Source organism: Eurosta solidaginis, chromosome 1 (assembly GCF_040869045.1).
Source record: "Eurosta solidaginis isolate ZX-2024a chromosome 1, ASM4086904v1, whole genome shotgun sequence".
NCBI lineage: Eukaryota > Metazoa > Arthropoda > Insecta > Diptera > Tephritidae > Eurosta > Eurosta solidaginis.
Genome location: NC_090319.1, coordinates 155,057,926 through 155,083,261, shown reverse-complemented (window position 1 = coordinate 155,083,261; position 25,336 = coordinate 155,057,926). Strand labels below are relative to the sequence as shown.

Here is a 25,336-nt window from a genome sequence, read left to right as displayed (position 1 = left end):
CACAGTATGCTTGGGCCAAAAAGAGGAATCAAGTACCTTATCGAAATATTCATCTGAAAGGGATATTTTAAATGAGGAGATGTCTCTCTCATATTTAAAGTTAAATTTATACACATTGATGTTACTAGTGGGTGCAACACCAAGTTTAGAGCAAACGTAATGAGCAATGTCATTTTCGGTAAGCGAGGCGTGTAATCGGGACACAAATACAGCCCTACGAGGTGGCACGGCAGTCACCTGCAAAGGAGTAGCGGATAGCGCACCAGAGAGCTGGGAAGGTGCGGCCGTTATAGCGTTGGTTATCGAGCCCGTACTATTTTTTTCAGGTACACTTGTATCGTTAGCAACAACCCCAGTATCGGTAACTGTTATTGTTGGAGCTAAAGATACCGGTGGAGGTGTAGGATGAATTGGGGAGTCCAGCGAATATGTTTAGAATAATCTAATATAAATAGGCTGAATTATTTGAATAAAGACAATTCGAACCATAATCCAAGCAGTGAAGTCTTCTTTGTTTTAATTGCGTTAGGGACCTTTCTACATGGCGATCCTGCCTTTGATGCTACTGGCTGATTTTTCAGCCTAATGTCATAGCCGGCAGGATTTTTCTGGCTGATTACAGCCTAAACCTTGTAAAAAGAAAAAAAAAAGAGAAGGTGTTAAAGTCGGGCACCAATAATAAAAATTGTGGCAATTACGTCAACGGAAAATACACGAAGATTAGCATATTGTGGCAATTACTTCAACGGAAAATACACGAAGATTAGCATATTGTGGCAATTACTCCAACGGAAAATACACGAAGATTAGCATATTGTGGCAATTACTTCAACGGAAAAAACACGAAGATTAGCATATTGTGGCAATTACTTCAACGGAAAATACACGAAGATTAGCATATTATGGCAATTACTTCAACGAAAAATACATTAAAATTGGAACGATATTAGCATAGCCCCAGAGCAAGAATGACACTGATCTCGTGAAACGTACCACATTTTCAATGGTGATAAACAAGAGGAGCATGATAATTATAAGTATAATAAATACACTAGCTTAAGTATGAAGTCATTTCTTTAACCATTATTTAAAAAAAAAATAATAATATTGGGCGACCTAGCGGCTGCCTACTGACAAGCAAAAATTATATTTTTGCTGTACAAAAAAAAAAAATTTTTTTACTGCTTATTGAATTATGTTCCCAGAAGAGGACATACAAAATCAAAATCAAGTGCTTAGGTCGTTTTCATAAAACTCCTTAAATGTGAAAAAAAAATTGCTTTTGAAATGTTTACTGATGTTTTACCAAAATACAAAAAGAGAAAACAAAATGAAAAAAAGAAAATAGCATAGGAATTAATTTTTAATTTTTAAACAAAAAATATATAAACTGTATTTAACTATTCATCATCTGAACAAAAAAAAAAAAAAATTCAGAAGATTTTGTAAGAAAATGTAAAAATGTCAAAAATGTTAAATTAAACAAATTTTCCTTTAAGAATAAAAATTTTTATAAATAAACTTTTTAATAATAACTTTTATAATGCTAACTAAATAAGAAAAGATAATAAAAATAAAAAGGAATTTTTTATATATTATAAACATAAAAAACAAAGAAATAAGCATAAATTAGCATTTCTCCCCCACCCCCATAGAAGCAGGAATAAATTTCTAATTTCTCTTTAATTTTCTCTTTCAATTATATCATCTCTTTAAAATGCCTCCGTGGACAAAAATTAACCCCATAGCTGGTTACGAGGCAGGAAAAAGACACTCTGAAACATCAGAGAATAGAATATTAAAATATAAACCACCAGCTGAACCAGAGCCAAAAATTAACCCAAACGTTTCAGATGTTTGGCTAGCAGTTTCAACTTGCGGAATCGTGCTATTGATATAATATTCAAATTTAGCACCCTAAATCCTCTAAATTCAACCCAATTTCGATAAGAACAGTAAATATTACAAATCACTGCAAAATGCCTCGCTCAATAGAAGAATTTATTAAGACAGCTTCATTAGCACTGTCTAAGTTCAAGAATTTGCTAATTCACAGTAATAGCTGTCAAGGTAGAAGATTTATACCACGAACCTTTCGCAACATAATGCTTGACTAAAAACCTTACGTAAGTGGAAATATGCAAAATACCTAAAGTTACCACAAGATCGGAAACTTAAAACCAGCCAGAATGAAGAAAATAAAAAGTCACAAAGAGAACCTTATTATAAATAAAGCGCTTAATAAATAAATTTGCAATTAGACATGTCACGCTCGCTTTCATCCAAAAGGATAGAAAAATTGTAGCGTAATACAAGCAACTAGATTGTTGAGGAAGTTATTGACTTAGGACAATATTCAACCAGGCTTAAAAATGCCGGCAATCTAGGACTTGTAAGAGAAAAAGACAGTTGTCCCTTAGGAGACAAATTTGTCAAGAATAATGAATACTCGAGTAAGCATATTTAAAAATAAAAAAAAAAAATAGGTACCCAAGTTCTCAAAGATCTAATATTTGCATTAACCCCAGAAGTTATGCATGTGACAAATGTTGACAAAAATTAAAGAAATTCTTCATAAATATCATGACGATCCCATCTGGAAAGGCCACCCAGAAAATCGCATGACACATAAGATCTAATAAAAATATTGCTGGAAAATATGAAAAATGGTATAAAAAACAAGTAAGAACGGGACTGTCTTCGGCTGTGCCGAAGACTTCATACCTTTCATGAATGGGGCTGAACAATAATTTTATCCCGTTCGTAATCTCCGAATAATCGGATGTATAAGATAAGAAATATATAGTGAACAGATCTACATACCTTAACGATTTTTAAGATAAATATAAAATAAAAAACGGGTAGGTACTTTGTGTGAGGATGCAAAGTTTCAGGTTTTTTGTGGTCTGCGTGTAAAAACTATGACTACGAATCACGTATTTCAAAAATATATGACGAAAACGTAACTATTTGATGAAATTTGATGAATTTTGAAGATTCTAGCCGTAAAAAAGGGGTCAAAATGACAGTTTATATGAAGTATATAATATATATACGACCGATCTCTATGATTTTTTGAGACAACAATATATGCTATACACGTAAGCAGGTGGTGAAATTTGAAGCTTCTAGCTGTTAAAATGGGGCCGAAATCGTAAAAAAAAATATATATACTATATATACCATCATATATATATTATATATATCACCGATCTCTATGATTTTTTGACACAACAATACATACTATATACGTAAGCAATCGGTGAAATTTGAAGCTTATAACTGTTAAAATGGGGAAGAAATTGCGCAAAGTTTCTTATCTGAACAATCGGTTGTATGGGATATATACTATATATACCACCGGTATCTATGATTTTCTCAGACAACAATATATGCTATACACGTAAGCATTTGGTGAAATTTTAACATATCTAAACGATTTTTAAGATAAATATAAAATAAACAAGTAAGGAAGGCTAAGTTCGGGTGTAACCGAACATAACATACTCAGTTGAGAGCTATGGAGACAAAATAAGGAAAATCAATCTGGGGTAACCCTGGAATGTGGTTGTATAACATGTGTATCAAATGAAAGGTATTAAAGAGTATTTTAAGAGAGAATAGGCCATAGTTCTATGGATGAACGCCATTTAGGGATATCGCCATAAAGGTAGACCAGGGCTGACTCTAGAATTTGTTTGTACGATATGGGTATCAAATGAAAGGTGTTACTGAGCATTTTAAGAGGGGTGGGCCTTAGGTCTATCGGTGGACGCCTTTTCGAGATGTCCCCATTAAGGTGGACCAGGGGTGATTCTATAATGTGTTTGTACGATATGGGTATCAAATGACAGCTGTTAATGAGTATTTTGAAAAGGAGTGATCCTTAGTTCCATAGGTGGACGCCGTTTCGAGATATCGCCATAAAGGTGGACCAGGGGTGTCTCTAGAATGTGTTTGTACGATATGGGAATCAAATGAAAGGTGTTACTGAGCATTTTAAGAGGGAGTGGGCATTAGGTCTATAGGTGGACGCCTTTTCGAGATATCGCCATTAGGGTGGGCCAGGGGTGACTCTAGAATGTTTGTACGGTATGGGTATCAAACGAAAGGTGTTACTGAGCATTTTAAGAGGGAGTGGGCATGAGGTCTATAGGTGGACGCCTTTTCGAGATATCGTCATTAGGGTGGGCCAGGGGTGACTCTAGAATGTGTTTGTACGATATGTGCATCAAACGAAAGGTGTTACTGAGCATTTTAAGAGGGAGTGGGCATTAGGTCTATAGGTGGACGCCCTTTCGAGATATCGGAATTAGGGTGGGCCAGGGGTGACTCTAGAATGTTTGTACGATATGGGTATCAAACGAAAGGTGTTACTGAGCATTTTAAGAGGGAGTGGGCATTAGGTCTATAGGTGGACGCCTTTTCGAGATATCGCCATTAGGGTGGGCCAGGGGTGACTCTAGAATGTGTTTGTACGATATGGGTATCAAATGAAAGGTGGTAAGGAGTATTTTAAAAGGGAGTAATCCTTAGTTCTATAGGTGGACGCCTTTTCGAGATATCGCCATAAAGGTGGACCAAGGGTGACTCTAGAATGTTTGTACGATATGGGTATCAAACGAAAGGTGTTACTGAGCATTTTAAGAGGGAGTGGGCATTAGGTCTATAGGTGGACGCCTTTTCGAGATATCGCCATTAGGGTGGGCCAGGGTGACTCTAGAATGTGTTTGTACGATATGGGTATCAAATGAAAGGTGGTAATGAGTATTTTAAAAGGGAGTAATCCTTAGTTCTATAGGTGGACGCCTTTTCGAGATATCGCCATAAAGCTGGACCAAGGGTGACTCTAGAATGTTTGTACGGTATGGGTATCAAACGAAAGGTGTTACTGAGCATTTTAAGAGGGAGTGGGCATTAGGTCTATAGGTGGACGCCTTTTCGAGATATCGCCATTAGGGTGGGCCAGGGTGACTCTAGAATGTGTTTGTACGATATGGGTATCAAATGAAAGGTGGTAATGAGTATTTTAAAAGGGAGTAATCCTTAGTTCTATAGGTGGACGCCTTTTCGAGATATCGCCACTAGGGTGGGCCAGGTGTGACTCTAGAATGTTTGTACGATATGGGTATCAAACGAAAGGTGTTACTGAGCATTTTAAGAGGGAGTGGGCATTAGGTCTATAGGTGGACGCCTTTTCGAGATATCGCCATTAGGGTGGGCCAGGGGTGACTCTAGAATGTTTGTACGATATGGGTATCAAACGAAAGGTGTTACTGAGCATTTTAAGAGGGAGTGGACATTAGGTCTATAGGTGGACGCCTTTTCGAGATATCGCCATTAGGGTGGGCCAGGGGTGACTCTAGAATGTTTGTACGATATGGGTATCAAACGAAAGGTGTTACTGAGCATTTTAAGAGGGAGTGGACATTAGGTCTATAGGTGGACGCCTTTTCGAGATATCGCCATTAGGGTGGGCCAGGTTGACTCTAGAATGTGTTTGTACGATATGGGTATCAAATGAAAGGTGGTAATGAGTATTTTAAAAGGGAGTAATCCTTAGTTCTATAGGTGGACGCCTTTTCGAAATATCGCCATTAGGGTGGGCCAGGTGTGACTCTAGAATGTTTGTACGATATGGGTATCAAACGAAAGCTGTTACTGAGCATTTTAAGAGGGAGTGGGCATTAGGTCTATAGGTGGACGCCTTTTCGAGATATTGCCATTAGGGTGGGCCAGGGGTGACTCTAGAATGTTTGTACGATATGGGTATCAAACGAAAGGTGTTACTGAGCATTTTAAGAGGGAGTGGACACTAGGTCTATAGGTGGACGCCTTTTCGAGATATCGCCATTAGGGTGGGCCAGGGGTTACTCTAGAATGTTTGTACGATGTGGGTATCAAACGAAAGGTGTTACTGAGCATTTTAAGAGAGAGGGGGCATTAGTTCTATAGGTGGACGCCTTTTCGATATATCGCCATTAGGGTGGGACAGGGGTGACTCTGGTATGTTTTTGTACGATATGGATATCAAATTAAAGGTATTAATGAGGGTTTTAAAAGCGAGTGGCCCTTAGATGTATATGTGAAGGCGTTCTCGTGATATCCACCAAAATGTGGACCAGGTGATCCAGAAAATCATCTGTCGGGTACTGCTAATTTATTTATATATGCAATACCACTAACAGTATTCCTGCCAAGATTCCAAGGGCTGTTGATTTCGCCTTGTAGAACTTTTTCATTTTCTTCTACTTAATATGGTAGCTGTCACACCCATTTTACAAAGATTTTTCCAAAGTTATATTTTGCGTCAACAAACCAATCCAGTTACCATGTTTCATCCCTTTTGTCGTATTTGGTATAGAATTATGGCATTTTTTTCATTTTTCGTAATTTTCGATATCGATAAAGTGGGCGTGGTTATGGTCAGATTTCGCCCATTTTTTATACCAAGAAAAAGTGAGCTCAGGTAAGTACGTGGGCTAAGTTTAGTAAAGATATATGGGATTTTGCTCAAGTTATTGTGTTAATGGCCGAGCGGAAGGACAGACGGTGGACTGTGTATAAAAACTGGGCGTGGCTTCCACCGATTTCGCCCATTTTCACAGAGAACAGTTACCGTCATAGAATCTATGCTCCTACCAAATTTGAGAAGGATTGGTAAATTTTTGTTCGACTTATGGCAATAAAAGTATTCTAGACAAACTAAATGAAAATGGGCGGAGCCACGCCCATTTTGAAATTTTCTTTTATTTTTGTATTTTGTTGCATCATATCATTACTGGAGTTGAATTTTGACTTAATTTACTTATATACAGTAAAGATATTAAATTTTTTGTTAAAATTAGAATTAAAAAAATTTTTTTTTTAAAAAGTGGGCGTGTTCTTAATCCAATTTTGCTAATTTTTATTTAGCGCATATAGAGTAATAGTAGTAACGTTCCTGCCAAATTTCATCATGATATCTTCAACGACTGCCAAATTACAGCTTGCAAAACTTTTAAATTACCTTCTTGTAAAAGCGGGCGGGGCCACGCCCATTGTCCAAAATCTTACTAATTTTCTATTCTGCGTCATAACGTCAACCCACCTACCAAGTTTCGTCGCTTTATCTGTCTTTTGTAATGAGTTATCGCACTTTTTCGGTTTTTCGAAATTTTCGATATCGAAAAAGTGGGCGTGGTTATAGTCCGATATCGTTCATTTTAAATAGCGATCTGAGATGAGTGCTCAGGAACCTACATACCAAATTTCATCAAGATACCTCAAAATTTACTCAAGTTATCGTGTTAACGGACGGACGGACGGACGGACGGACGGACGGACGGACATGGCTCAATCAAATTTTTTTTCGATCCTGATTATTTTGATATATGGAAGTCTATATCTATCTCGATTCCTTTATATATGTACAACCAACCGTTATCCAATCAAACTTAATATACTCTGTGAGCTCTGCTCAACTGAGTATAAAAATAGGTAGGTAATCTGTGTGAGGATGCAAAGCTTCACGTATTTTGTGGTCTGCATGTAAAAACTATGGCTACGAATCACGTATTTCAAAAATATATGACGTAAACGTAACTATTTGATGAAATTTGATGAATCTTGAAGCTTCTAGCCGTAAAAAAGGGGTCAATATGACAGTTTATATGAAGTATATAATATATATACCACCGATCTCTATGATTTTTTCAGACAACAATATATGCTATATACGAAAGCATTTTGTGAAATTTGAAGCTTCTAACTGTTAAAACGGGGCAGAAATTGCGCAAAGTTTCTTATCTGAACAATCGGTCGTATGAGATATATACTATGTATATCACCGATCTCAATGATTTTTTCAGACATCAATATATGCTATACACGTAAGCAGTTGGTGAAATTTGAAGCTTCTAGCTGTTAAAATGGGGTAGAAATTGCGAAAAGTTTCTTATCTGAACAATCGGTTGTATGAGATATATACTGTAGGGTTATCTACTTTGTAAAATATACTTTAATTTTGTAAATTATTTTTTATGTTATAATACTTTTAATCTTATTTCAAAATGAAAATGTTCTAGTTAGATATTTTTAAAATTTGTAAAAAGTGAAAATAATAAATAATACATAGAATAAATTTATTTAAATATATAGTTTAACACTATATATTTATGGCGATCCTTCCATCGAACCAAAGGAATTTTATTAAAGCTATTTTTCGTGTTATTTATTAACAAATTTTCCTAAAAACCCATCCATCCGTGACGACAACATACGAGGAATTCATTTTATCAAAATAAAGATCGCGGTGATGTGCGCCTGAATTGGAATGTGTGGCCATCGAGTCGAATCGATGCGGGACGCTTGGTTGTGCCATTAACACCGCCTATACAATATTCGATGATGTAACACATATATGTATATGACTCGCTTGCGTTCAAATCAATTAATCAACTTTTTTGGAATACTTATTTGTTTCACGTGTGCTTATTGTGCTTTATTGCTCACAACTACTGAAATCGCTAAAGAAAACCTTATCCTTTACTTTGTATTAATTATATTAGCTGTTACAATTTTATCTCCTAATGTATGGACAACGATATTATCACGTTATATTTGGATTTTACATTCAATCTCAATATCAATTTATGATTTTAACTCCAACATCTACCTGCCCTCAACATTTGGTGAGCTATTTTGTTCAAAATATTCTTTTTTAATAAATTTCGTTGTTAAATCTTTCGTTGAACCAATTTATAAACAAAATATTCAATATATATTTTAATACAAATTATTGATAAAATTGTTAAATATATACAAAAATGTAATTAATTTTTCTAAATTATAGTTTCGTTAAGTACATTTTAATTATGTACACTCCTTCTCCAGTTTATTTTCAAAAATATTTATATACAATCATTATCATTTTACAACAACGACATACAAACTCCACAATACAAATAGATTCATATCTAAATAATAACCTCATTTTCAATCGAAAATTACACAAAACACTACAAAACAAAGCAATAACTTTGATTTTTAAAATAAAATAAAAAAATTTTTACAATTTTAAAAAATCTCTAAAGATTTCTTAAAATAATTTTATCGACATATTTTGTATATATCAATTATTTCATATTGAAATTAAAATCATATAAAAACTCAATATTAAACTCATTAACATGACACGAATCATGGACAATTTCATATCACCCTCAAACGAATTAAGGAATCAACTTTTCATTCCTTATCAACAACTTGGACATACATTATGCAGAGTACAATTATATATTGAACATATATTCTGCATAATACAAGTTTTTAATTTTTGAGTAATTGTGCACACAGAGTTGCTATCTACTATCATTCAACCTCATTCTAGGTTCTTCAAACATATTATAATTCACAATATTTAACAAACAGCTTTTAAATTATTTTTAACCTCAACAACATAGCAATAATACACCCAAACATTAATATACATAAAATATTAATACAATAAGTAAACAATAACAACAACTAAAAATTAACTATCAAGTACATCGAATCATCAACAGATTGAGTACTTATATCAATACCAACATAAACTTATAACACAATTAACACAAAAATACATTTCTCAAATTTCTGACAATTTAAAACAAAAAAATACCATATATCTACAACACAAAATTCAAACATTTTTCAAACTACAACACAAAAATCTTACAATAATCAATATAAACTGTAAATTAACATTAAAAAAATAAATATTTCGTTTCACTGGAGGGGGAGTATATGTAGGGTTATCTACTTTGTAAAATATACTTTAATTTTGTAAATTATTTTTTATGTTATAATACTTTTAATCTTATTTCAAAATGAAAATGTTCTAGTTAGATATTTTTAAAATTTGTAAAAAGTGAAAATAATAAATAATACATAGAATAAATTTATTTAAATATATAGTTTAACACTATATATATACTATATATAGAACCGATCTCTATGATTTTTTCAGACAACAATATATGCTATATACGTAAGCAATCAGTGAAATTTGAAGCTTATAGCTGTTAAAATGGGGTAGAAATTGCGAAAAGTTTCTTATCTGAACAATCGGTTGTATGAGATATATACTATATATACAACCGATCTCTATGATTTTTTCAGACAACAATATATGCTATATACGTAAGCAATCGGTGAAATTTGAAGCTTATAGCTGTTAAAATGGGGTAGAAATTGCGAAAAGTTTCTTATCTGAACAATCGGTTGTATGAGATATATACTATATATACAACCGATCTCTATGATTTTTTCAGACAACAATATATGCTATATAAGTAAATATTCGGTGAAATGTGAAGCTTCTAGCTGTTAAAATGGGGCTAAAATTTGCGAAAATATATATATATATACTATATATATATACTATATATACCACCATATATATACTATATATACCACCGATCTTTATGATTTTTTCAGACAACAATATATGCTATATACGTAAGCATTCGCTGAAATTTGAAGCCTCTAGCTCTTAAAATAGCGCAGTAATTACGAAAAGTTCCTTATCTGAACAATCGGTTGTGGGGGATATATACTATATATACGACCGATCTCATAAATTTTTTCAGGCAACAATATGTTCAATATACGAAAGTATATGGTGAAGTTTGAAGCTTCAATCTGTTAAATTGGGTAAGATATTACAAAAATCCTCTTTTTCTGAAAAATCGGTTGTATGGAGGATATATGCTATAGTGGTCCGATCCGGTCGGTTCCGACAAATGTCTAATCGGACACCCAAATACACCTGCTCACCAAATTTTATCACGATATCTCAAAAATTGAGGGACTAGTTTGGATACAAACAGACAGACGGACAGACGGACCGACGGACAGACGGACAGACGGACATGGCTAAAAAAACTCAGCTCTTCAACCTGATTATTTCGGTATACTTAATGGTGGGTCTATCTATTTTCCTTTAAGGACTTACAATTTTCGGTTTCGTGACGAAATTAATATACCATTTCATTTTCATGAAAGGTATAAAAAAGATATGAAACATTTTGTATGAAACATTTTTAACTACTTCTTGCTCTAGCAGCAACTGAATCTACCCAATCTACTGTATATGTCAATTTTCAACCAATGATGACTGTAACCATTACCTTATTCTATACGTTTCAATTTTAATTTGAAATGGACTACCAATACAAAAAACTTTGCTTAACCGTTTGCATCTAGGAAAACCTCGCCTTTTAGAGAAGCCATAAATTTAGATAATAGGATTTTTGGATCTAGCTAAATAGATAAATAGATAATAGATATATAGGGCCCTGTAGAATAAGAAAAATAATTCTTTTATGACCTGTATAATAGGAAAAATTATTTTATTATGCCCTGTAGAATAGGAAAAGTAATTTTATTAATGACCTGCGGAATAGAAAATATCAATAAGAAAAATATTTTTATTGATGACCTGCGGAATAGAAAGTATCAATAGGAAAAATAATTCTATAACCCTGCAGAATATAAAATACCGATAGGAAAATATTTTTATTAATAAATTGGAAAAAAAAAAGATACCAATAGGAAAAATTATTTTAGAAATACCCTTTAGAGAAGTAAACATCGATGAAAACAATAATTTTACATTAAGCCCCTATAAGGTAGAAGAAATCGATGAAGAAGAAAATACTAATAATAAAAATTATGACACCTTAATCCCATCTAGAATAGGAAATGAGGATAAGCAAAAATTTAGTAGTAACATAGAGAATAGGCAAATTAAAATACACAAAAATAGACTTAAATTAGTAGAATAAGAAGATGTTCAACCTACAAACATTAAAATACAAAAGTAGAATTAATTTACAAAAATAGAATACTCATGCATTCCCCAAATGCATAAGCATTCTAAAAAAAAGGGAGATGTAGTGTAAGCAGCCACCAATTCAATTTAATCCAAAATATTTAAAATGCACTAGTTAGTCCAAATATCCTACAATACCCCAATTTTGATGAAGAGTTCTTTATTACAACCGACGCAAGTGGTTATGCTTGCGGTGCTGTGCTAAGCCAAGAATATAAGGGAAAACAATTGCCCATTGCCTATGCCTCAAGATCATTTACAAAAGGCGAAATAAACAAAGCCACGATCGAAAAAGAATTAGCGGCCATACATTGGGCAATTGTATATTTCAGACCATATGTCTATGGCAGAAAATTCACAGTGAAAACGGATCATCGACCTTTAACGTATTTATTCTCAATGAAGAACCCTTCATCTAAATTAACTAGAATCAGGCTAGATTTGGAAGAGTATGACTTTGGGGTGGAGTACATAGCAGGAAAAGAAAATTACGTGGCAGACGCTCTGTCACGAATAGATATCAATGAGTTGAAAGAAATGTCAGTACAGGCATGTAAAATAATGAAAGTAACGAAAAGATCGCAAACTAAAAAGAATTCCAGTAATAACAGTCATAAAAATGTAGAGAAGAAAAGTCACAAAGAGAACCCTATAATATACGAAGCGCTTAATAAATGTGAAGTAAAAAGACTAGTCCAGCTCGTTTTCGATCCTTCGAAATTATATTTCAAAAAAGGAAAGAAAATTTGTAGTGAAATAAATCAAATTGTTGAGGCGAAGATTGACCTAGGCCAATTCTTTACCAGGCTTATGGAAAAAGCCGGCAATTTGGGAATTAAGAAAATACAGTTGTCCTTAGGAGACAAATTGTTTAAAGATAATTATGCCCGGGTAGACACATTTAAAGAAATAGGTACCACAGTTCTCAAAAATTTAACTATTGCATTAACTCCGGAGGTTGTGCATGTGACGGAAAACGATAAAATTAAAAAAGATTCTTCAAAAATATCACGATGATCCTGTTAATGGTGGCCACCCAGGAATCAATCGTACAACTAATAAAATAAGACAAAAATATTACTGGAAAAATATGAAAAATGATATCTGAAGATACATAAAGAAATGCGTTAACTGCAATAAAAATAAAATTTATAAAAATTTAAAAGAACCAATGATTTTAACTGAAACACCACCAAAGGCGTTCGAAACAGTACAAATAGATACAATTGGACCTTTACCAAGATCATTAAATGGAAACGAATACGCTGTCACTCTAATATGTGATTTAACTAAATACTTAGTAGCAATTCCTATACAAAGCAAACATGCAAAAACAGTAGCCAGAGCCATATTCGAGAATTTCATATTAATTTATGGAAGTATGAAAACAATAATAACGGATATGGGATCTGAATATAAAAATAGCCTGTTTGAAGAACTATGTAGACTTCTCAATATTGAGCACAAAACATCTACGCCGTATCACCACCAAACTTTAGGCACGTTTGAACGTAGTCATAGAACTTTCAATGAATATGTGCGCCATACATATCCATTAACAAAGATGACTGGGATGAATATCTCAAATAGTTTGCATACTGTTACAATACTACCCCATCTACAGTCCATAATTATTGTCCATTCGAATTGATCTTTGGCAAAAAACCCCAGACTTACGAATTTCTACAAGAAAATACGGTAAGCCTATTGTACAATTATGAGGCTTACGATAAAGAAATTAAATATAGGTTACAAATAGCACAGGATAGAGCCTTTAAATTAGTAAAAGAGGCTAAAGAAAAACAAAAGATTACTTATGATAAGAATATTCACTATAAGGAAATAAAAATAGGAGATGTAGTGTTAGTAAAAAAAATGAATCAGGAAATAAGTTAGATAATAGATATAAAGGGCCCTTTAGAGTAGTAAACATCGATGAAAACAATAATTTTACATTAATCCCCTATAAATTAGAAGAAATAGATGAAGCAGAAAACACTAATAATAAAAATTATGACACCTTAATCCCATCTAGAATAGGAAATGAGGATAAGCAAAAATTTAGTAGTAACATAGAGAATAGGCAAATAAAAATACACAAAAATAGTAAATTAGTAGAATAAGAAGATGTTCAACCTACAAACATTAAAATACAAAAGTAGAATTAATTTACAAAAATAGAATACTCATGCATTCCCCAAATGCATAAGCATTCTAAAAAAAGGGAGATGTAGTGTAAGCAGCCAACAATTCAATTTAAAAATATTTAAATCAGTCTAATATTCTAACCTGCTACAAAAATAGTCTAAATGTTCATCAACACATCAAAATGCATTTGAGAATTAATGCTGACACAGCCATTAATAAACAGACGTGTACAACACACAACCAAACGAATTTGAATCCCAGCAATTTGCATTCCTGCAACTTGCAAGGTTAGCATTTCCCATAAATTTGCAGCTCATATATGTAGGTACATATTTTGTGCCGAGTAGTATGTAGGTATGTAAGTATGTATGTTTAAGGTAGTTATGTATGTAAGTATGTAAGCTTAAATGTAAATAGATATGTAAGAATATGTTTAGAATAATCTAATATAAATAAGCTGAATTATTTGAATAAAGACAATTCGACATTCATAATCCAAGCAGTGAAGTCTTCTTTGTTTTAATTGCGTTAGGGACCTTTCTACATGGCGATCCTGCCTATGATGCTACTGGCTGATTTTTCAGCCTAATGTCATAGCCGGCCGGGACCTTTCTACAGCGCATGCATATATATATTTTATGGTGACAACATTAAATCTTCTAGAACTTTGTCAGGGGCCTTGCACTGAACCGGTTTTGATGTACACTATTATGCATATATGTGCAGGCGCATGCATATATATATTTTATGGTGACAACATAAAATCTTCCAGAAATTTGTCAGGGGCCTTGCACTGAACTAGTTTTGATGTACACTATTATGCATATATGTGCAGGCGCATGCATATATATATTTTGTGGTGACAACATAAAATCTTCTAGAACTTTGTCAGGGGCCTTGCACTGAATCGGTTTTGATGTACACTATTATGCATATATGTGAAGGCGCATGCATATATATATTTTATGGTGACAACATAAAATCTTCTACAACTTTGTCAGGGCCCTTGCACTGAACCGGTTTTGATGTACACTATTATGCATATATGTGCAGGCGCTTGCATATATATATTTTATGGTGACAACATAAAATCTTCTAGAACTTTGTCAGGGGCCTTGCACTGAACTGGTATTGATGTACACTATTATGCATATATTTGCAGGCGCATGCATATATATATTTTATGGTGACAACATAAAGTCTTCTAGAACTTTGTCAGGGGCCTTGCACTGAACTGGTTTTGATGTACACTATTATGCCTATATGTACAGGCGCATGCATATATATATTTTATGGTGACAACACAAACTATTCCAGAACTTTATCAGGGGCCTTGCACTGCACTGGTTTTGGTGTACACTATTATGCATATATGTGCGGGCGCATGCATATATATATTTTATGGGGAACCGGTTTTCATGTACACTATTATGCATATATGTGCAGGTGCATGCATATATATATTTTATGGTGACAACATAAACTCTTCCAGAACTTTATCAGGGGCCTTGCACTGCACTTGTTTTGATGTACACTATTATGGATATATGTGCAGGTGCATGCATATATATATTTTATGGTGACAACATAAAATCTTCCAGAACTTTGTCAGGGCCTTGCACTGAACTGGTTTTGATTTACACTATTATGCATAAATATGCAGGCGCACGCATATATATATTTTATAGTGACAACATAAAATCTTCTAGAACTTTGTCAGGTGCCTTGCACTGAACTGGTTTTGATTTACACTATTATGCATATATGTGCAGGTGCATGCATATATATATTTTATGATGACAACATAAAATCTTCCAGAACTTTGTCAGGGGCCTTGCACTGAACTGGTTTTGATGTACACTATTATGCATATATGTGCAGCCGCATGCATATATATATTTTATGGTGACAACATAAAATATTTTAGAACTTTGTCAGGGGCCTTGCACTGAACTGGTTTTGATGTACACTATTATGCATATATGTACAGGCGCATGCATATATATATTTTATGAAGACAACATAAAATCTTCCAGAACTTTATCAGGGGCCTTGCACTGAACTGGTTTTGATGTACACTATTATGCATATATGTGCCAGCGCATGCATATATATATTTTATGGTGACAACATAAAATCTTCTAGAACTTTGTCAGGGGCCTTGCACTGAACCGGTTTTGATGTACACTATTTTGGATATATGTGCAGGTGCATGCATATATATATTTTTTGGTGACAACATAAAATCTTCCAGAACTTTGTCATGGCCTTGCACTGAACTGGTTTTGATTTACATTATTATGCATAAATATGCAGGCGCATGCATATATATATTTTATGGTGACAACATAAAATCTTCCAGAACTTTGTCAGGGGCCTTGCACTGAACTGGTTCTGATGTACACTATTATACATATATGTGCACTATTATGCATATATGTGCAGCCGCATGTATATATATATTTTATGGTCACAACATAAAATCTTTTAGAACTTTGTCAGGGGCCTTGCACTGAACTGGTTTTAATGTACACTATTATGCATATATGTACAGGCGCATGCATATATATATTTTATGGAGACAACATAAAATCTTCCAGAACTTTTTCAGACGCCTTGCACTGAACTGGTTTTGATGTACAATATTATGCATATATGTGCAGGCGCATGCATATATATATTTTATGGTGACAACATAAAATCTTCTAGAACTTTGTCAGGGGCCTTGCACTGAACTGCTTTTGATGTACACTATTATGCATATATATACAGGCGCATGCATATATATATTTTATGGTGACAACATAAAATCTTCCAGAACTTTGTCAGGGGCTTGCACTGAACTGGTTTTGATGTACACTATTATGCATATATGTGCAGCCGCATGCATATATATATTTTATGGTGACAACAAATCTTTTAGAACATTGTCAGGGGCCTTGAACTGAACTGTTTTGATGTACACTATTATGCATATATGTACACGCGCATGCATATATATATTTTATGGAGACAACATAGGTTAGGTTAGGTTGGGTGGTAGCTTCCCTGATGAGAGGAAGCTCACTTGGACAACATGACGGTCCGTTGTGATACCACATATAATAAACTAAACTAACGGTGACGTAGATATAACTACTTAGAGAATCGTTGGGTAGCAACGATAAAGTTCCGAATGATCCCGATCTCAACCTTGGATAGCTCCTCGGGAGATCCAAGTGAGTCACGACCAAAATACTTTCGTCTAGTTCTGGCAAAAGCTGGGCAGTCAAGCATAAAGTGATTTGGTGATTCCACCTCATCGTCCTCCATACAGCTGCAGCAGGATGGAGTTTCCAATATATTGAGACGTACCGCATGGATACCCATGGGACAGTGCCCTGTCAAAACCCCAATGACCATTGATAGGTGAGCCTTAGTGAACCCAATTATTTCAGCAGACCTCCTGCCATCCACTTTCGGCCAGAAAGATCTTGATATCCTACAAGACGTAGTGTCCGCCCAACGTTTGCTGAGCTGACTCGAGGCCCAGCTATGGAAGAGCAATCCACAGGTGGCTAGCGGAATCCTGAAATCCCTACAGCCATCTTCATCCGGTTCAGTTGTACCGATTCGGGCTAAGAGATCCGCTTGACAGTTACCCGGAATATCACTATGGCCCGGGACCCAGATAATCTTAATTGTAAAATAATTCGATGCAATCGCAAGTGTGGTCAGGCACTCCCAGACCACCCTCGATCGCACTGTAGTTGAGCTCAAGGCCTTTATAGCCGCTTGGCTATCAGAGTAGATGTTAAATTCCCTAACCGTAGTAGCGCTGGATAGCATTTCATCCACCGCATCCTTAATCGCAGCAACTTCCGCTTGGAATACACTGCAGTGATTAGCCAACTTAAACTTGCGGCTTACATTTAGCTCTTGACAAAAGACCCCCCCGCCAACCTTTCCGTCCAACTTCGACCCATCCGTGAACAAGTTAACCGGTCCCATGCCCCAGATAATTCCTCTTCTCCACTCCTCCCTCGGGGGAATGACTGGGGTGAAGGTTGTATAGGGAGCGGCCACCGGCATGCAATAGTCCGTCCTGTCCGGGATAAAGTCGAAACTGGTAAGAAGGCTAGAGTGTCCGAAATCAGAAAGCGTATAACCCATATCACGAAGCCTGACCAACGACCGGGCCGCGGCTGCCTTTCCCGCAATATCTACTGGATGTATATTCAGCATGACATTCAGTGCCAAGGTAGGTGTTGTTCTCATAGCGCCACTGATGCCGATAAGCGCCGTCCGTTGCACTGACACTAGCATTTTGGAGGTGCTCGCCGTGTCCAGTGCTTTCCACCAGACCAGCACCCCATATAGCAGAATCGGTTTGACCACCATCTCATAAAGCCAGTGTACTACTCCTGGCGAGAGCCCCCATCTCTTTCCGATAGCCCCCCTGCAGCAGTACAAGGCAACCGCGGCCTTCCTGGCCCTATCTTCCACATTGGGCCTCCAGGACAGCTTCTTGTCCAGAACAATTCCCAAATATTTAACCCTGTCAGTAAGTACCAACGGTACCCCTCCAATCGAAGGAGTTCTGAAGTCGGGTATCTTATATCTCCTTGTAAAAAGAACCAATTCTGTTTTTCCCGGGTTGACCGCCACTCCACATGATTCAGCCCACCTAGCCACAGTATCCAGGTATCCCTGCAGAACATCGCGCAGGGTGCCCAGAAATTTTTCCCTGACTAGGATAGCGAGGTCATCTGCATAGGCAACCACCCGACAGCCATTGGCTTCCAGCTCCACAAGAAGCTCGTTGACTACCACAACCCAGAGCAGAGGAGATAGGACACCTCCCTGTGGCGTGCCCCTGCACACCTTCCTCCTTATTATGGCTCCTCCCCACTCCGCTGCGACAATTCTGCCGCATAGAAGTTTGCTAATAAATTCAACCAGAGCCGCTTCGACTCCTAAACCCACCAGAGCTCTTTCGATTGCCCCCGGTAGAACATTGTTAAAAGCCCCCTCGATGTCTAGAAAGGCACCCAGAGCATACTCTTTATGTTCTAGAGACCCCTCTATTTGCTTTACAATCGAAGCCGTTTCCGTCGATCTGCCTTTGCAGTACGCATGCTGTGAAGCCGACAGTAACCCCCCAGGTATCCTTTCTCGTAGGTACACATGAGAGCCCCTGCCGGCCTTCGGAATGAAGATGACCCTAACCGTGTGCCACGACCTAGGGATATAGTTAAGCCTGAGGCAGTTAGTGTAGATGATGGCTAACCAGCGGCAGGAAATCCCTAAAGACCTTTGAAGTTGCGCAGGAATGATGCCATCCGGACCGGGTGACTTATAGGGCTTGAACGAATTTATAGCCCAGGATATTTGACTTTCCCGTAGTGGGATGGCTGGCATTTCTGCATGGCCAGCAACCGCCGACCACGCAAGCGAAGATCCCTGCGCAACTGGGACATCGGGAAAATGATTGTCCAGTAAAAGTCTCAGGGACTCCTCGCTACTCATCGACCAGTCCCCACCATCATCTCTCAGATACCCCCGAGGGGCGGGATTCCTAGAGAGTATTTTTCTAAGCCTCGCGGATTCATTGCAGCCCTCTACGTTTTCGCAGAAGCTTCGCCATGAATCCCGCTTGGCTAACCTTATTTCATATTTATAAATCCCCAGACTCACCTTATAGAGCTCCCAGTCCGAGGGTAGTTTACTCCTCCTGGCTCTATTAAAGAGCCGCCTACTGGACGCTCTTAGGTCGTCCAAGGAATTAGACCACCAGGGCGGCTTGCCCTTCCCCCTGTAAGTTTTCAGTGGGCAGGACTGTTGAAAGGCGCTATTGCTTGCCAAGGTGAAGTTTTCCACCAGATCGTCTATTTCAGATTCGGACAGGTCCGAACCAGCGATAGGCGCCTCAGGCAATAGCTCTCCCAACTTCCTACAATACAAGTCCCAGTTGGTACTTTTAGGGTTCCTAAAAGATATTTTACCGGGACGTTCTTCATTCACCGAGAACTGAATATATCGGTGATCAGAGAAAGAGTGCTCGTTGAGAACCCTCCATCCAGATATCCGATCTTCCAGTTCTCTGCTAACCAGGGTGAGGTCCAAGACCTCCTCCCTTACCGCAGTAATAAAAGTCGGGTCATTCCCCCTATTACATATACAAAGTCCCTCATCTACAATAAAAGTAAATAAAGACTAACCTCTGGTGTTCGTATCCGAGCTCCCCCATATGCTATGGTGTGCATTAGCATCGGCACCTATGATTACGCCAACACCTCTCCGCCTTGCTTCAGCGGTGATTTCGCCCAGTATCACAGGCGGTGGTCCCGTTACGTCCCCATGGGGCATATACGCTGAGACCACCCACAATTCGCTACTGCCTCGCTCGAGGTAGACCGTGGTTACGTCAGCATTGCTGAAATTAGAGAGAATAAAAGCTTTAAATTCCTTTTTAATAAGCACACAGGATCTAGGCCTACCTGCCTCCCCATGCACCAAGGTGTTGAATTTTCCCGTCCTTAATCCAGAAATTTTTCCGCCGTTACTACTCAGCCACGGCTCCTGGACAAGGACAATATCCACTCCGCCTTTCTCAAGACAGAGCAACAAGTTTGCGGAAGCCGCCTTAGAATGCTGAAGATTGATTTGACGGATTTCCATCAACACCACTCTTCTTCTTCTGCACCCCATCCTTGGCGGCTTCGCCCTCGGAGACTAGGAGATCCTCCTCCTCCCCCAACAGACGACTTACACTGATGACGGATCCCGCCATCGATGATTCGCCCTCGGAGGCCAGGAGCTCCTCCTCGGCCCTATCAGCCAGACGACTAGCACTGATGACAGATCCCGCTATTGACGGGACGTCAACAGTGCTTTCGCTGTCCAAATTAGCGGAGTCAGCATCCACAACCATGGGTACTGGCTCCCCTGCGGACGCCTCCACCTCCCGAACAGTCTCTGTGGGAGAGGAACCATCCCCCCTGGAATCGGCGTGGTAGATTTTAAGAACCACACGCTCGAGGTCATAGGAGATAACCCCCCTCGTGTCAGAGAGAGGACCCGTGGACTCTGCGTTTAGCAGAATCAGCACTTGCCGACGTGGCCCAACAGCCTCCTCTACTCTGAGGACCCTCCAGTTATGCGTCGGAAGGTTCGGGTTGCAGTAACGCATTAGTTCGAGTATTTTCTCCGGCTGAGATGGCCCGGCAGGCAACCACACCCGAGCCCTCGGTCGAAGGGGGAGATCCCTCCGTTCCACGGCCTCGAGTCTGGCCCCCCTCCAGACCTCCCCTACCAAAGAAATTATTTTCTTAAAGATACAGGCCGACCGCTCGTCAGCACAAGTAATCAGTCTAAAACCATGATACCACCCCGAGTATTCGAAGCATGGCCGCGTACCTGGGCTCTCCATAACAGCGGTCGTATAGGCCGCTGATATGGCGCTGGCGACCCACGGCCACTCCTCTCGGGAGATGGCACCATCCTCCCTACTCCTATCCAGGACCCCGAGGGTGATGGAGCCTGCACGTTTAGCGATTTCGCTAAACGAAATTGCGTCCCCACCTCCTCGGGCCCTTTTTGTCGTTGAGGCATTCCGCTCATCCGACCTTTGCCGCTTCATAGCCCCCAAACCCTGCTGCTCACCCGCATCGTTCGACACCGGTGTGTGGTCGTCGCAAGCTACGACGCTCCTGGCCCACTCCAGCGTCCGGGAATGCTTCTCAGACATCTGAGCTGCATCCCTTCCGCCGTAGCGCTCCAAGATCTTCTCAGCTAAGCGCCGATCACCCAGAGCTTTCCTACGCGGCGTCGATCGCCTACCTTTCCCGGCAGGCTTCGACCCCAGGGCTCCCGTTGGGAAAGCTCCTCGCGACAGGACTTCCTTACTAGTACTGGGCTGCTCCGTCGCATTCGTCGGACCTCTGCCTTTCCCTGTCACAGCCCCATATGGGCCTACATTGGGTGTCGGTTTCGACACCCCTCCACTACCCGAACTACCCGTACCTACGGGGTTTGAAACCAAACCCCTGCGCTGATCCGTCTGATCAGCCCTTTTGACCCGCCGGGAGCTTTCCCGGCTGGCGGCGACCTGCTTCGGAGCACTCTCCGCACCTGTCGCGTCCCCCGCACCATGACGACTTTCGCCGTCACTCCTACCCTCCTTTTTATTCGTCTTCGTGTCCATTCTAAGAAGTCCCCCCTCAAGGCCGCTATCCGGAGCCGATTGTGTAGTCGCCCTTCAACGGTCCCGTGGTTATCTATGCTGCGCAGGGAGGCCACGCGAGGGTTGACGCATTACCTTATGAGTAATGCGTTCAGAGCCAGACCGGACGCAAAGCGGGAAAATCTTCAACCGCACCTACACCACCAACTTAACGGCGACGGAGCCGGAACGTACCTTGAGGCCCGCCACGGTTTTAACGGGACGTGGGCAGGTGCAGCATTAGCCTACCAGCCATTTCGATAGGGTTTCACCCCGACCTACTAAGGTGGCAGAATACTGCACCTACCAGCCCAAAGTCATCAATTCCTATCCATAGTCAAAATCAAGTCCCTAACAATCCGGTTCGTCACCGTTGAGTACCGATCTTGACCCTTAACAGGGTCCTCCCTCCCCTGAGCTCGGCACAATGACTCAGGGGTGCGGGTTTTATCGAGTTGTCCTCTCTAGATCCGCCATTATCAGTAGAAGCAGGGGCACCTTGTGCAGGACGTGACAACCAATCACGTGTGACAATTCGTCACTATGGCCGATCTAAGACTGATACCAGTCCCTGATCCAGAGCCTGGAACCACGTATGATATCCAAGCCAAGTATCTTAACCCCCTGGAGACAACATAAAATCTTCCAGAACTTTATCGGGGGCCTTGCACTGCACTGGTTTTGATGTACACTATTATGCATATATGTGCAGGCGCATGCATATATATATTTTATGGTGACAACATAAAATCTTCTAGAACTTTGTCAGGGGCCTTGCACTGAACCGGTTTTGCTGTACACTATTATGCATATATGTACAGGTGCATGCATATATATATTTTATGGTGACAACATAAAATCTTCCAGCAATTTGTCAGAGCCTTGCACTGAACTGGTTTTGATTTACATTATTATGCATAAATATGCAGGTGCATGCATATATATATTTTATGGTGACAACATAAAATCTTCTAGAACTTTGTCAGGGGCCTTGCACTGAACTGGTTTTGATGTACACTATTATGCATATATGTACAGGCGCATGCATATATATATTTTATGGTGACAACATAAAATCTTCCAGAATTTTGTCAGGGGCCTTTCACTGAACTGGTTTTGATGTACACTATTATGCATATATGTGCAGCCGCATGCATATATATATTTTATGGTGACAACATAAAATCTTTTAGATCATTTTCAGGGGCCTTGCAGTGAACTGGTTTTGATGTACACTATTATGCATATATGTACAGGCGCATGCATATATATATTTTATGGAGACAACATAAAATCTTCCAGAACTTTGTCAGGTGCCTTGCACTGAACTGCTTTTGATGTACACTATTATGCATATATGTACAGGCACACGCATATATATATTTTATGGTGACAACATAAAATCTTCCAGAAGTTTGTCAGGGGCCTTGCACTGAACCAGTTTTAATGTACACTATTATGCATATATGTACAGGCGCATGCATATATATATTTTATGGAGACAACATAAAATCTTCCAGAACTTTGTCAGGTGCCTTGCACTGAACTGCTTTTGATGTACACTATTATGCATATATGTACAGGCGCATGCATATATATATTTTATGGTGACAACATAAAATCTTCCAGGACTTTGTCAGGGGCCTTTCACTGAACTGGTTTTGATGTACACTATTATGCATATATGTGCAGCCGCATGCATATATATATTTTATGGTGACAACATAAATCTTTTAGAACATTTTCAGGGGCCTTGCACTGGACTGGTTTTCATGTACACTATTATGCATATATGTGCAGGCGCATGCATATATATATTTTATGGTGAGAACATAAAATCTTCCAGAATTTTGTCAGGGGCCTTTCACTGAACTGGCTTTGATGTACACTATTATGCATATATGTATGTGCAGGTGCATGCATATATATATTTTATACCTTCTAGAACTTTGTCAGGGGCCTTGCACTGAACCGGTTTTGATGTACACTATTATGCATATATGTGCAGGCGCATGCATATATATATTTTATGGAGACAACATAAAATCTTCCAGAACTTTATCAGGGGCCTTGCACTGCACTGGTTTGGATGTACACTATTATGCATATATGTGCAGGTGCATGCACATATATATTTTATGGTGACAACATAAACTCTTCCAGAACTTTGTCAGGGGCCTTGCACTGAACTGGTTTTGATGTACACTATTATGCATATATGTACAGACGCATGCATATATATATTTTATGGTGGCAACATAAAATCTTCTAGAACTTTGTCAGGGGCCTTGCACTGAACCGGCTTTGATGTACACTATTATGCATATATGTGCAGGCGCATGCATATATATATTTTATGGTGACAACATAAAATCTTCTAGAACTTTGTCAAGGGCCTTGTACTGAACTGGTTTTGATGTACACTATTATGCATATATGTGCAGGTGCATGCATATATATATTTTATGGTGACAACATAAAATCTTCCAGAACTTTGTCAGGGGCCTTGCACTGAACTAGTTTTGATGTACACTATTACGCATATATGAGCAGGCACATGCATATATATATTTTATGGTGACAACATAAAATCTTCTAGAACTTTGTCAGGGGCCTTGCACTGAACCGGTTTTGATGTACACTATTATGCATATATGTGCAGTTGCATGCACATATATATTTTATGGTGACAACATATACTCTTCCAGAATTTTGTCAGCGGCCTTGCACTGAACTGGTTTTGATGTACACTATTATGCATATATGTACAGACGCATGCGTATATATATTTTATGGTGACAACATAAAATCTTCCAGAACTTTGTCAGGGTCCTTGCACTGAACTGGTTTTGATGTACACTATTATGCATATATGTGCAGGCGCATGCATATACATATTTTATGGTGAAAACATAAAATCGTCTAGAATTTTGTCAGGGGCCTTGCACTGAACTGGTTTTGATGTACGCTATTATGCATATGTGCAGGTGCATGCACATATATATTTTATGGTGACAACATAAACTCTTCCAGAACTTTGTCAGGGGCCTTGCACTGAACTGGTTTTGATGTACACTATTATGCATATATGTACAGACGCATGCGTATATATATTTTATGGTGACAACATA

At 38.4% G+C, this 25,336-nt stretch overlaps 1 protein-coding gene and 1 pseudogene across 6 annotated transcripts in view; one reads left to right on the top strand and one right to left on the bottom strand.

The window, feature by feature from the left end:
• Positions 1 to 25,336, bottom strand: part of stac (C2 and C2B_Munc13-like domain-containing protein staccato) — a 2,073,982-nt gene that overhangs the window by 1,526,278 nt on the left and 522,368 nt on the right. The gene's annotated exons all lie outside the window — the stretch shown is intronic.
• Positions 909 to 1,002, top strand: LOC137238976 (U6 spliceosomal RNA; annotated as a pseudogene).